The sequence below is a fragment of the Phacochoerus africanus genome, chromosome 11 (assembly GCF_016906955.1).
Source record: "Phacochoerus africanus isolate WHEZ1 chromosome 11, ROS_Pafr_v1, whole genome shotgun sequence".
In the NCBI taxonomy this organism is placed as follows: domain Eukaryota; kingdom Metazoa; phylum Chordata; class Mammalia; order Artiodactyla; family Suidae; genus Phacochoerus; species Phacochoerus africanus.
In genome coordinates, this window is record NC_062554.1 from 72,455,957 (window position 1) to 72,470,555 (window position 14,599).

Sequence of the window (14,599 nt, forward strand, 5' to 3'; positions counted from 1 at the left end):
GGAATTGGCACAGCGCAAGTAAGGGAGGTAATTTGTGAAGGAGCCGTATTAGAATGTATGGTTCTTAATTTTTTCAGTATATGGCAATTGGGAATCATTTTTGCACTGATTAAAATTAACTGGTGATAGGGGTTCCCGTCGTGGCTCAGTGGTTAATGAATCCGACTGGGAACCGTGAGGTTGTGGGTTCGATCCCTGGCCTTGCTCAAGGAGTTAAGGATCCGGTGTTGCCGTGAGCTGTGGTGTAGATTGCAGACGTGGCTCGGATCCTGTGTTGCTGTGGCTCTGGTGTAGGCTGACAGCTACAGCTCTGATTCAATCCCCAGCCTGGGAATCTCCATATGCCTGGGACTCTCCGTATATATATAAAGTATTTAAAAAATGAAATAATGAAATGGTACAATGATCAGTTTAGAGAGGGATAGACTTCTTGTAAACAGGGAACTATTTTGTTTCCTTTAAATAGAGAGAGATTGGAAATGAAAAGAGATAGTCATCTGCTTGTTCTTATTCATAGTGTTGTTATTTTTTTTTCATAGTGTTATTTTAAACCACTCCAAGATTATCAGTCTATTACTAAATGGGCTAGAATGAAATTTTATTTACTCTGGTAAACAGAGAACAAAGTTCTTTTTTTTTTTATCTTTTTGCTCTTTCTTGGGCTGCCCCTGCGGCATATGGAGGTTCCCAGGCTAGGGGTCGAATCGGAGCTGTAGCCACCGGCCTACGCCAGAGCCAGAGCCACAGCAACGCGGGATCTGAGCCGCGTCTGCAACCTACGGCACAGCTTAGCTCACGGCAACGCCAACGCTGGATCGTTAACCCACTGAGCAAGGGCAGGGACCGAACCCGCAACCTCATGGTTCCTAGTCGGATTTGTTAACCACTGCGCCACGACGGGAACTCCCGAGAACAAACTTCTTAAGGCCAGCAGCATACTGTCCCATTATGAAGTGCCTGCCATTTGTGTCCTGTTACCATTGCTCTAAGTTTAAAAGTTTAGTTGGCTTTGAACTTTCTGAAATCATTTTGCAATTGAATGTAATTATTTTTCTTTATTAAACTATATTTTCTGAATAATTGTAAGCAGCATTTTTCTTTTTATAGTTTATCTTTCAGTCTGTTTTTCTGGTTTTTCTTGAATGTGCTGACTTACAGTTTTTTAGATTGGTGATTTAGGCTCTTTTAAAAAATGTGTATGTGCATTATCTTGAAGTACAAATAAAGGATTACTACTTAGAAGCAAAAATTTCAAATGAGAATTAAACCTCATTTATTTCTGGCAAGGGCCAATGTAAAGAGGCATAGTGGTAAACCTTTTTGTGATTGCATTTACATTGTAAATGTATCCTGCAGGTTTGGACTAATTTTTGGAGAGATTAATGACACTAAGCGGAAGCTCTTTATTTAGTAACTTTGTAGAGAAACCCTTTGTAGATTTTTGAAAGTTTATGAAGTGTGCATCACTTAAAGAAAATGTTGTTTTTAGGTTTTATTTTCAGCATTTTTTTGGCAGGCTGATGGAGTTTCCTGGGGAGCGTATTTCAAGATGTTAATTAGGATATTATTGATTAATTTTATGATAATAGAGCTGGCTAAGCTGACTGCAGTTTTCCCAGCCAGTTTTCAGTTGTTCATTTCCAAATGATCTTACTGAGCTTTGAGTTCTGTTTTTTAAATAAACTTCATAATGTAATAATACTTGGGGGAAAATGTAGTGTTTCTTTTAGAGAAAGCTTTCTGAAATTTCAGTATGTATCTTCTGAGAGTCTGGTACTTTGGAGGTGTTCAGTAAATGTTTCCTTAGTATATTGGATTGCCCTCTTTGTCTCTTAACCTGTGTAGTGTTGGCTTAATGAAATTTAAAATTCGATTAAATGAGAGGGAAAGCCAGCATTGAGCACTTCCTCTGTGCCATGTACTTTTACAGATTCTTCATATGCATACGTCATAAAAGACCACCTACAGGCTAGGCTAATGTTCCATTCCCCTAGGTTTTAAAACTTTCATTCTTATAAATATCTCTTGATAATAGAATTGTAATTCAATGGCATTTTGAGGGTCAATAAATACATTTAGTGAGATATCTGTTAAAGGTACAGTTTATTTTCTTATTTCCTCTTTTGAGTCAAAGACTTATTTCTGTTCATAAATTATCAGGACACCTTCTATTGTGAAGAAATAATATATTTTCTCTTACCAAATAGTATGAGAGTATATAGGCTATCTGTGCTGATAAAGTGGAATTTCAGAAGTAAATTTATGTTCATGTGTAGTAACCATCTTGTTTTGTGGTTTCTATAGAATTAACTGCCTCTTTATCCCTTTTCTGTTTTTTTGATTTCTTAAACTAGCCTGTTTATGTATTTTTATGTCATTCACAGTCTTTATGAAGTTAGAATGTCGATTATATAATTGCTCAAATTATGCAATCATACATTTTAATATGTTTGATTTTAAAATATATATTTTTAAAATTATACAACTAATACATATTGATTGTAGGAAATTATAGATAAGCAAAAGAAGAAAATAAAAGTATTTCTGCATGCAAAGTTGGTTCTTTTAGTGTGAATATACGCAAATAGCTTTTTAAAGTGTGATTATGCGGTACACACAGATTGTATAACATTTTTCCCACTTGCTATGTTATAAACAATTTTTCACTTCAGCAAATATATTACCCACATACCTTTTAGTGTCTTGGCAGTACTTCAATATAAAAGACCCTGTGGATTAATTAACTATAATTATTATAGTTATAACTAGTTATAGTTATAACTAATAATTTCTTTGATATTTATTTTATTTCCAACTTCATTATGAACAACACTGTAGTAAATATTTTTACTGAATCTTTGCACACACCTTTATTTTTTTAGGATGAAGAAATAGAGCATTGTCAAAGGCTTTGCATTTTTAAGGCTTTGGTTCATATTTCCAAAATTGCCCTTTAGAAAGCCTGTTTCATCTTAAACTGCTCATCAGTAGTGTCTGCTTTTATCCCTTTCCCTGTGCACATGAATGCTGATCATTTTGTATTTAATAGTTTAATTGTCAGCTACCAGAAGGTAGCATATCACAAATAATTTGTTGTCACTGAAGCATATTTAGGATGTGAAGGAAATTAAACTGGGACATCTTATTGATTGTTGACATTAATTTGGATGATTTAGTCAGATAAGTGGGGGAATCTTTCCTTTCTTGCTGGAAACTACAAATTTGAACATTTGGTCAAAGAGAGAAACCTTTTCAGTTAGAGGAACAATATTATTTACTGAGTGCTTTATCAGATAAATTTTAGAATAAGAATTCAGCTGTCAGATTTATTTTTATCAAACATTTTTTATATAAGAGTTGTACATTGGTTTCTAAATATTTAGGGTAAAATAAAAAATAAGTTTTGGTAATTCAAAAAACTCGAAACAATGATCAAAAGATAGGTAAGGAAAGTTTAGCCATTTCTTCCCCTGCATTTACTCTCTGGATTGCCAAGAACTGTGAAGAGTCTGAAATTTTATCCTATTTGCAGACTAACAAGCTAGCCTGTACTATTTCATGGATGCTGGGAGAAGATGCAAGATTTTATTTTCTTAGCACTCTGGCTTACTAAGTATAAAGCAGTGCCTTAACAGCTTTTGTTAATCAAGTAATCATTTCAGCTCAGCAAGAGTAATAGGTTAAAAAGAGTTTGTAACCTTGTTTGTAAAGTCATGTTCATTATGATTCGAGGTGGAATAAATTTTAGCCAGCGTATAGTGTCAGTGGAGTCAACACAGGTCTTTAAGGGTTTATGAAGGCAAAACTGTATCTTATTGTTAGAGGGGGCTGCAACTTTTGAGTGGTTTTGGATGTCAAGATGCACAGTGTACATGACTGGGTCCAAAGATACAGAAGTATCCCGAGCAATGGCAGGAAGGAGCCTCTGGCAGGTGAAAGGAACAGTAAGTTGTCTGACTTGGTTGAACTAAGTGTGATGATTTGGTTGTTTCTACCATACCTTGGGCCTAACGAGTGCCTTTGAAGTGCATGCTAATATTGTCTGGAGAACCAGCTTTCCCTCTCTGGGCTGGACGTGGCAGGGTCTTCTAGTCACTTAAAACCGGCTTGGGTGTGGTGACGCCTCTGCTGTGCAAGTCTTCCCACTCTTAAAACTGTTAATGTGATTTAAACTGCTGGGTGACTTTTTTCTTTTCTGTGTGTAAGGAGGATGGGGGTAAATATTCAAGAACTAACCTCTTTTTAAAGAGTGTCACACAGCTGCCAGCAGAAACAAAAAGTAATTTACTCTTAGAAGTCATTCTTGAAACCTGCCAAGTAACCCTATTCTTAACTTGATAACCTCTTCACTTTAAAATATTGCCCACAGATATTTTTTTGGTGATAATCTCAGCATAGGGGTTCACAACATTTTTATCTCTTGAAATTTTGAAAGATAAATTATATATTCTAATTATAAAAGTTTTCCTTGTTTTAGAGTAGTAAGCTTTCCTTTGATTAAGGCCATTTGTCAGCAATTAGAAAAACCTGAGTATGGTAGTAAGGGAGCCCCTTCTGTGTATTTCACAATTTAGAGGGCGCTAGTTACTTAGTTCCAGGTGGGCATCATTCATGTCATACGTATTACATTTGTTTTCATGTGTATGTTCATATTTAGTATTGATGATAAAATGCCTGGGAGATAAACACCATGATATGTTTATCCTTTTAAATCATGAATGAATCTAGTTTGGTATAAGAAAAGTTTTTCTACAGCATATGCATATTTTTTCTGTAGAGAGTCATAGTTTTTAAAGCTTCAGAAAGGCTCTAGGTTATTTGCTTTTTGCCTTGCAGTTTAGATATGTGAAGCAGAATGCTGGAGTCCCCAGGCCCAAATGTGTGCCATCCAGTCCACTATACAGAGCACCGCTCTGGTTTCCAATGATTAGAAAGTACCTAAGATATTCAGATTTTGTACAGCCTGGTCCCTGCAGAAGAAATTAGAGATTGGAGAGATCTTGTAATTGGTTGGCCCAGCCACTTACTAAGGTCTAGAATTAAGTCTCCCCCAGAGATGGTTAGCTCCCTGGGTCTAGTGCTGTTTTGCCCTGCAACATATTCTAGAAGCCTCCCAGCTAAACAGCAGTCCTCTCCAGCAGCTTCTGGCGATGGGAGCTCATTGTTCTGACAGCATTCATCTAAAGATATTGATAACCTTTTGTTGTGTTTTGTATGTGTGTATGTGTTTAGATGGGGGTGGGGACGGTAGCTCTTGGAGTTGTAACTCTGTGAGGATGCCAAAACAGCTGCTTCCTTTGTGCTTGTCACAGTGTGGTCAGAGTGTTAAATCCAAGTGAAATAACACAGTAATACTTTAAGGATACTCCTGAGAATTTTTATTTTGATGTTTTAATATTAGAAAATCATCTTCTTGATGTTTTTGTAGGTAATTGGTGATAGAGATTGCTGATGGGTATAAAAGTAAATTAAGAATTAAGACTAAATTTACCAGCCTCTTTTCATATTTACCGGTTTGCACTGAAGCAACTTTCAAAAGGTGATTTTTTTTTTTTTTTATTGTGTGCTTCAGATTTGAAAAGGCTGTGTATATATATTCATTCTGGATTTATACTATTCCATGAAAATGGCCTCTACATTCTTAATAAATTTATTGTTGATGATTAAGGCTGAGATAGTGCTGGTTTTAATAAGCTAATTTCATTATTTTAACTTTGACCAGGTAGGTGGATTGGGTTGGTTAATAGTAGAGATGGAAAGTACAAATCTTAGCTGATAGTGATGAGTTTGGCAATCATATCTGTGGATTCTATGAAAGTGTTAATCAAGATTTGATTAAGGAGTGAATTTTGGAATGAATCGATGTTTTTATAGTGAAGCATGATGGAAATATTGTGTTGCGTTTTTTGCGCTATAACATCTGGATTTGTGAATCTTCTCCAAATGCTGCTTCCTAGGTTATTTGTTACATCTGATCACTAGAGTTACTAGACATGTATGTTATCTATATTACAAAAAAAATGAGGGTACTTAAAATATTCCTCCTCTTAGAGTTCCTGCTGTGGCTCAGTGGTAACGAATCCGACTAGTATCCATGAGAAAGCGGGTTCGATCCCTGACCTTGCTCAGTGGGTTAAGGATCTGTTGTTGCTGTGACCTGTGGTGTAGGTCACAGATGGGCTTGGATCCTGAGTTGTTATGGCTGTGGTGTAGGCCAGCAGCTGTAGCTCCGATTTGACCCCTAGCCTGGGAAGCCCCATATGTCACGGGTGCAACCCTAAAATGACCAAAAAAAAAAAAAAGAAAAAGAAAAAGTCCTCCTCTTGTGGCTGATTGTTGAGATAGACTTAAAATACTATAATACTATAGCTTTTTCCTCTTTTCTTACCTCTCAACCTTCCCTGAATAAATTGGTACTCTTAGTTTTCAGACAGTGACCCTGAAAAATAGCTCTGGAACATAAAGAAATGTTTGATAAGCAAATCTCTAATTTCCATATGTTCTTTTTAAAAAAATCATTTTATTGAAGTATAGTTGATTTACAGTGTTTTTAGTTTCTCCTGTACAGCAAAGTAATGCAATTATATACAAATACAGTAGTTTGCATCTACTTCTTCTAAACTCTCAATCCATCCCTTTCCCACTTCCTTTATCTATTCATCTGTGGATGGGCACTTAGGCTGCTTCCATGTCTTGGCTATTGTAAATAATTCTGTGAATATTGAGGGTGCATATTATCTTTTCAAATTACATTTTTCTCCAGATATGTATCCCAAAGTGGGATTATAGGGTCACAGAGTAGCTCTATTTTTATTTTAAGGAACCTCCATACATTTCTGCATAGTGGCTACACCAATTTACATTCTCACCAACAGTGTAGGAGGGTTCCTTTTTCTTCATACCCTCTCCAGCATTTATTATTTGTAGACTATTTTGATAATGGCTATTCTGACTGGTGTGAGGTGATACCTCATTGTAGTTTTCATTTGCATTTCTCTAATAATGAGTGATATTGAGTGTCTTTTCATGTGCCTTTTGGCCATCTATATGTCTTCTTTGGAGAGATATTGCATAGGTCTTCTGCCTATTTTTTGATTGGGTGGTTTGTTTTTTTGATATTGAGCTGTATGAGCTCTTAGTGTGTTTCGGAGATTAATTCCTTATCAGTTACATTGTTTGCAAATATTTTTTCCCATTCTATAAGTCACCTTTTGTTTTGTTTATGGTTTCCTTTGCTGTGCAAAACCTTTTAAATTTAACTATGTCCCATTTGTTTATTTTTATTTTTACTTCCATTACCCTAGGTGATGAATCCAAAAAGATATTGCCGTTATTTATGTTAAAGAGTTTTCTGCCTATGTTTTCCTTTAGGAGTTTTGTAGTGTCTGGTCTTACATTTAGGTTTTTAATCTATTTTTGAGTTTACTTTTGTGTATGGTGTTAGAGATAGTTCTAATTTCACTTTTTTTTTTTTTACGTATAGCTGTCCAGTTTACTCAGTACCACTTACTGAAGAGACTCTCTCTTCTCCATTGTATATTTTTGCTTCCTTTGTTATACATTAGTGGTCTGTGCATGGGTTTATTTCTGGGCTTTCTGTCCTGTTCCATTGATCTATATTTCTGTTTTTGTGCCACTACAATATTGTTTTGATAACTGTAGCTTTGTAGTATAGTCTGAAGCCTGGGGGCTTGATTCCTCCATCTCTGTTGTTCTTTCTCAAGATTGCTTTGGCTATTTAGTAGTTTGATAGGAATTTCATTGAATATGTAGATTGTTTTGGGTAGTATAGTTATTCTGACAGTATTGATTCTTATAATCCAAGAACATGGTATATCTTCCCATTTATTTACATCATTTTTGATTTCTTTCATCAGCATCTTAACAGTTTTTGGAGTACAAGTCTCTTGCCTCCTTAGGTAAATTTATTCCTAGGTATTTTATTCTTTTTGATGCAATAGTAAATGAAATTCTTTTCCTTAATTTCTGCTTCTGACTTTTCATTGTTAGTTTGTTGAAATGCAACAGTAACTGTGTAATAATTTTGTATCCTGCAACTTTACAGAATTCATTGCTGAGCTCTAGTAGTTTTCTGGTAGTGTCTTTAGGATTTTCTTTCTTTTTTTTTTTAATTTTTATTTTATTTTTATTTATTTATTTTTTTTGTCTTTTTTGTTGTTGTTGTTGTTGCTATTTCTTGGGCCGCTCCCATGGCATATGGAGGTTCCCAGGCTAGGGGTTGAATCGGAGCTGTAGCCACCGGCCTACGCCAGAGCCACAGCAACGCAGGATCCGAGCCACGTCTGCAACCTACACCACAGCTCACGGCAACGCCAGATTGTTAACCCACTGAGCAAGGGCAGGGACCAAACCCGCAACCTCATGGTTCCTAGTCGGATTCGTTAACCACTGCGCCATGACGGGAACTCCCAGGATTTTCTATGTATAGTATCATGTCATCTGCACACAATGACAGTTTTACTTTTTCTTTTCCAATTCGAATACCTTTTCTTCTTTTTCTTTTCTGATTGTTCTGGCAGGGACTTCCAAAACTATGTTGAATGAAAGCGGCAAGAGTGAATATCCTTGTCTTGTTCATGATCTTAGAGGAATACTTTCACCTTTTCACTGTTGAGTATGATGTTAATGGTGATGTTAGCTGTGTGTCACCATATTCAATGGTAAAAAGGTAAAAACATTATATTGAGGTAGTTTCCCTCTTTGCCCACTTTTTGGAGAGTCTTTATCATAAATGGATGTTGGATTTATCAAAAGCTTTTTCTGCATTTATTGAGATGGTCATATAGTTTTTAATTCCATTTTTAATGTGTGTCACATTGATTTGTGGATATTGAAAAATCCTTGCATCACTGGAATAAATCCCACGTAATCATGATGTATGATCCTTTTAATGCATTGTTGAATTTGATTTGCTAGTATTTTGTTGAGGATTTTTGCATCTGTATTCATCAGTGATATTGGCCTGTAATTTTTTTTGTGTGTGTGATATCTTTGGTTTTGGTATCAGGTGACCTCATAGAATGAGTTTGGAAGTGTTCCTTTCTCTCCAATTTTTTGAAATAGTTTTTCAGAAGGATATGTGTTAACTCTTCTCTGAATATTTGATAGAAATTGTCTGTGAAGCCATCTATTCTAGGACTTTTGTTTGTTGGGAGTTTTTTAATCACAGATTCGATTTCAGTACTTGTAATTGGTTTGTTCATGTTTTCTATTTCTTCCAGGTTCAGTGTTAGAAGATCGTACCTTTTTAAGAATTCGTCCATTTCTTCTAGGTTGTCCTCTTTATTGGCATATAAGTGCTTATAGTAGTTTCTTTTGGTCCTTTGTATTTCTGTGGTGTTGGTTGTAACATCTCCTTTTTCATTTCTGATTTTATTGATTTGGGCCCTCTCCCTTTTTTTCTTGGTGAGTCTGGTGAAAGGCTTGTCAGTTTTGTTTGATCTTTTCAAAGAACTAGCTTTCAGTTTCATTAATTTTTGGGTTTTTTTTTTTTTTTTTTGTCTTTCTTCTGTTTATTTCTGCTCTGATCTTTATGATTTCTTTCCTTCTACTAACTTTGGGTTTTCTTTGTTCTTGTTTTTCAAGTTGTTTCAGGTGTAACATTAGGTTGTTAGTTTTTCTTGTTTTCTGGGTTAAGATTGTATTGCTATAAACTTCCCTTGTAGAACTACTTTTTGCTGCATCCCATAGACTTTGGATTGTCATGTTTTTGTTGTTGTTAATTCAGAAACTCAGATTCTTTTCTTGGCCAGCCTTTTACTTTTTGATTACTTAAAGACAGTTGTTATTTGGTTGGTTTCTTTGAATCTTTCCTGTTATAGTTATTGTTCACAAATGTCTGTGTGATAAACTTCTCTATTTGAAATTTGGATGCGATTTTTATAAATTTAATAGGAGAACACTAGTTTTTAATGATTTTAGTAGTAAGATGTTAAAAGCATGAGATGCATTTGTTTTTATGAGAGATGACACTGGTTGGTTGCACAGTATAGTAGAAAGTGGTTTCTGGAGTCTGATTTTGAAATGAAATGGCTCTTTGAGACAGAATAGTCTTTAAGTACAAAGATCAACACATTGGGCTTAAATCTATTAAAAACAACATTTATATATCTATCCCACTTTGCCTTTTTTCCTTAAACTACTGACTGTCTTGTGTACTTAGTACAATAAATCTGTACATTTGTTTCTATTTTATTTTAATTTTTTTTAGGGCCACACCCATGGCATATGGAAGGCCCCAGGCTAAGGGTCAAATTGGAGCTGCAGCTGCTGGCCTTTGCCACAGCCACAGCAACAGCAAGGTGGGATCCGAGCTGCATCTGTGACCTATACCACAGCCCACGGCAATGCTGGATTTTCAACTCACTGAGCGGGGCCAGGGATCCAACCTGTGTCCTCATGGATACAAGCTGGGATCATTACTGCTGAGCTGCAATGGGAACTCCTACACATTTGTTTCTATTTTAGATTATAAATTTAGGTGAGTATCATTTTGTTCAGTATGTCATAGTCTTATGTTTGTACATATGAACATATTTGAAGGTAATAAAGTTTCAGGTTTATTTTGGAGACTTTTAGGCATGGGCATTGGTTTAGCTAAATTTGTGAATTATTTACACTTGAGTAAGTTTGGCGGGAAAAAGCTTGATCTAATTTCACCCAATAATTTCAACTTTTCAGAAAAAAATTCACATATGCATTTCTGTGTGTATAAGCTCCTCCAAGCCCATTACATTTTAGCAAATTGTGAAGTGGTGACATAGTAAAGAACCTCCTTTTCCTCGAATAATTAGGCAAATAATGTAGCTAGATGGTGGTTGGGTGGAGAATAGAAGGTTTCAATTTTCTGGTTTGTTAAACTGTGACAGGTACAATAAAAATTGGTGGACTATAACACAGTTATTTTTATAGTTATAAATTTACTTTGGGAAAAATAAGAGTAACACTGCCTTCCTTTTGTCCATCAGAAATGTTGGGATAGAATTAGATTAAATTTATTTACATAATATAAACATAAATTTATGCAAAGTTGAGTTTATGAAAGTTAAAAAAATTGACTTGTAGAAGAGTACCTTTTTTCTTATGAATGATTATAAGTTGCAGAATTTTTTTGAGATTTTTTTTTCCCTTCTGCTTTTAGCATTTTCTTGACCTCATGCATCACTGTGAGTTTTCATTGCATTTGTGTGGTATGGGAGCTATGTACTGATGTGGTAAAAATAAACCAAGGAAAAAAGCAAGATGGTTCATTATCAAGGTAGTAGTTATAAAAGGAAATAACGGAAGTCACTATAAAAAGTTACCCCAAATTATTACGTAAGCATGCAGAAATACTTGTGTTGATCCCTGCAAGCCATGTGTCAGTCTGGATAGCCATTCTAATTTTTCTGCAGATAGGTACCTGCAGGCAATTTGGTATAGTCAGAGAAGTTTCACTCCTCCTGCATTCCTTCCATTGTATCCCCCATGCCACCTCTATCGGTAACTAACTTCAGTGTTTTTATATTCACTGTTTATTTTTGTGATGATAAGCAGATATAGGGATTGATTTTTTCCTATTTCTTCTGACACATACACATACAATAAAGGTGAAAAATTTCCATTTGTCTCTCTCTCTCACTCACACACACACGCACACATTGTATGAAAGAGGACATTTTAAAATTTTTAATTTAAAATTTTTTAAATCCATATGTCTGTTTATCATTTTTCACAGTTGCATAGAGCTTTTTTTGTGTGTGAAGATAGTTTATTCAGCCACTGTCATATGTTTAGATATTTAGATAGCTTCCAATATTTTGTGACTACAGATAATTCTTCAATGAATAACCTCGTGCATATATATCTTTGCATCATTTGAAGTATACCTTTAGGATAAATCCTAAGAGTGAGATTGCTGGGTCAAAGGGAAATACACATATAGTTTTGTTAAACAATGCCAGATTTACCTCCATAGGCTTGTTTCACTTTGCATTCCCACCAGCAGTGTATGAGAGTGCCTGTTTTTTCATAGCTTTGCCAAGAGAGTATATATGGTATCAAAGATAAGCAAAGCTGGACACTTGTTAAAGTGGTGTGGACAGATTTTAATCAACAGTATACTGTTGGAGTAGGGAAAAAAGCGTAAACTGAACTCAGCTTCCCTTTGTACAGAGGTTACTGGGCATATTAAAGGGAGAATGAGGGAATTAGAAGGGGTCAAGCAAGGGCTTAGAAGAAGCAGAGAAGTGAAAAATTACAAAAAAACAGGGGTACTTCGTCAGTGTGAAACCCATCTGGGTTTGCTAAGTGGGACTTATCAAGGTTGGGCTCCACCTTCTCCCTCAGAGACTAGAAGACAGGGGCCCTATCTTCAGGTTTTAGTTGGAACAAACAGTGTATTATTTTGGCAGCCTCGAGTTTTCTCAGACAAGCAATTTAAGGGGTGCTAGGGCCATCTATTTGCTTTCTTTTGAGTGAAGTTGGTTATGTTTTCCTGTGTTTAAGGGCCATCTTTATATCTCAGTTAAGTGTGTTTGTACGTTCTCCCCATTCTTTTTCAGGGTTTTTGGTCTTTTTCTCCCCAAACTTTTAAGAGTTCTTTATAAACGTGGGTTTTTGGTTTTTGGTTTTTTTACTGTGGTAGATATCGTGAAGACCTTTTTGAAGTTTGTCATTTGTCTGTGGATTTGCTAATACATTTTTTGCCATATAAATTAAAAAGAATTTTTTGGCTTTCATTTTTAGGGCCGCACCTGAAGCATTTGGAAGTTCCCAGGCTAGCAGTCTAATCCGAGCTATAGCTGCTGGCCTCCGTCACAGCCACAGCAATGTGGGATCCGAGCCTTGTCTGCAACCTACACCACAGCTCACGACAACGCCAGATCCTTAACCACTGAACGAGGTCAGGGATCAAACCCGCAATCTCATGGTTCCTAGTTGGATTCGTTTCCACTGCACCATGACGGGAACTCCCATAAATTTTTAAAATTTTATGTAGTAAAATTTATCAAATTTTACTTCTGTTGCCTCTGAATTTTGAGTCATTATTAGAAAGCCTTTCTTTATATCAAGGTGAAAGAAGAATTAACTCATGTTTTCTTCTAGGGATAATGTAGCTTTATTTTTAAATTTATCTCTTATCTGTTAGGAGTTTGTTCTTATGTATGGTGTGAGGAGTGGGTCTAATTTTCCAAATGACTATCCAGTCTTACTAACACTTTGAGAAAAAGATTGTTTTCCCCTAAGTGATATGAGATGCTATCTTTATCATGTACTCTATTTTTGTATGAGGCTGGATCTATTTTTGGACTTTTTTTATTGATATCTTAGTAAATTCATAAATGAGGGTGAACTGACATCTTGATGATGTTGAAACATCTTAACCAAGAATAAGGGATGTCTTTGCATTTGTTCAAGTCTACTTTAAGTCTTTCAATTTTCTTCATGGAGTTTTGGATCACTTTTTTGTTAAGTTTATTGCTAAAATTTTTTTTTGTCTTTTTTGTTGTAAATGGAGGTTTCTCATTGTATCTTCTGGATAGTTATTATTTGTGTTTAAGAATTCTGGTTTTTTTGTGTATTAATTTTATAACCTATTACCTTGATGAATTCTTTTATTGTTTGAGTTTATCATTGATTCTCTAGGAATTAGATCCTAGGTGTATCATGTTGTAGATAGAAATAGTTTTATTTCTTCATTTCTTCTTTTTGCTTATTGTTTTTTTCTAGTCTAATTGCATTGCCTAGTACCTCAGGAACATGGTTAAAAAGTAATGGAGAGGAGTTCCCGTTGTGGCTCAGTGGATTAAGAACCCAGCTAGTATCCATGAGGATACAGGTTCAATCTCTGGGCTCACTCAGTGGGTTAAAGGAACTGGTGTTACCATGAGTTGTGGTGTCGGTTGCAGATATGGCTCAGATCTGACATTGCTATGGCTGTGGCATAGGCCTGCAACTAAGCTCCAGTTCAACCCCTAGTCCAGGAATTTCCATATGCCTTAGGTGTGGCTGTATTAAAAAAAAAAAATGGAGATAGTGTACATCCTTGTCTTCTTCCTGATGACAGAGAGTATGCATTGTTTCCTTATCTTAGGGAAATACCTATCCATTTTTATATTCTCATGAGTTATAAGGAATGGCTGTTGAATTTTATCAAAGAGCTTTTAGTATCTTTGGGGACAATCATTTGAATTTTCTCCTTAGGCCTATTAATATGACAAGTTGTATTAGTAGATTTTATAAGATTGAACTATCCTACTGCTCTTGGCATAGACTCTACTTGGGTAGTCTGACTCCAGAGCCTAATAACTCCTTTATTTTACTACTTCCTAGTTGAGTTTCAGAGATTTGATGTGCTTACACAAAAGTTTACTGAGTCATATAAGTTACTATTTTTATTCATTGCTTGATGAATGTTTTAGTCAATGGGGAATTTAGAGGAGGAAGAGATTGTTATGGAGAGAAAAAACTTATTGAAAGACTACTCCCAGCTGTGATATCTTGAGCCATAGCTCTACTTTCTGTGTAGTTTATTTCTACTAGCTATTTATCTTAGAGGGCTTACAGTGTAGTCTTATTAGCCTTTCAGTGTTTTATC

The 14,599-nt window shown here is 35.5% G+C and overlaps 1 protein-coding gene across 1 annotated transcript in view; it reads left to right on the forward strand.

The window, feature by feature from the left end:
* The window catches only part of VPS50 (VPS50 subunit of EARP/GARPII complex), a 137,769-nt gene that overhangs the window by 53,184 nt on the left and 69,986 nt on the right, over window positions 1–14,599 (forward strand).